At 49.7% G+C, this 441-nt stretch overlaps 1 protein-coding gene across 1 annotated transcript in view; it reads left to right on the top strand.

The window, feature by feature from the left end:
* LOC109832025 (pectinesterase 4-like) overlaps positions 1–441 on the top strand; it is a 10,403-nt gene that overhangs the window by 8,536 nt on the left and 1,426 nt on the right. The gene's annotated exons all lie outside the window — the stretch shown is intronic.

Genomic DNA, 441 nt, shown 5'->3' with positions numbered 1-441 from the left:
GAGGTGTCGAAGACGGTGACCACCGACAAGCTGATCATGAGCGAGGTCTGCGTGGAGGCGCTGGAGTCGGCTTTGGATTACCTCGAGGCTATTGTTTATTTGGCTGCGCATCCCGAGAGCCATTCGTTAGACATTCGAGTGTGGACTGATACCGTCCGGACGTTCCAGGTATCATCATATTTGATAATCAATCGAATCGAATATTGAATACAGAGGTGTTATAAAAAGGAACTACATTTTTAATTAATTAAATCATCTGCATGCATGCATGCCTTTTCAGTCTTCGTGCCTCGACGAGCTGACGGAGCAATCGGTGAAAGAGGAGATGAAGAAAATCCTCGGCAACTCAACTGATCTAACGGGGAGCGCCGTCAGCATGTTCCACGACCTGTCGAAAGCATTCAACGCCCTCGGGGGAGACGGCACGGCCCGGTCTCTATC

Source organism: Asparagus officinalis, chromosome 3, assembly GCF_001876935.1.
Source record: "Asparagus officinalis chromosome 3, Aspof.V1, whole genome shotgun sequence".
Lineage (NCBI taxonomy): Eukaryota > Viridiplantae > Streptophyta > Magnoliopsida > Asparagales > Asparagaceae > Asparagus > Asparagus officinalis.
Note: the sequence above shows the minus strand (reverse complement) of the source record. Positions and strands in the feature narration are given on the sequence as shown.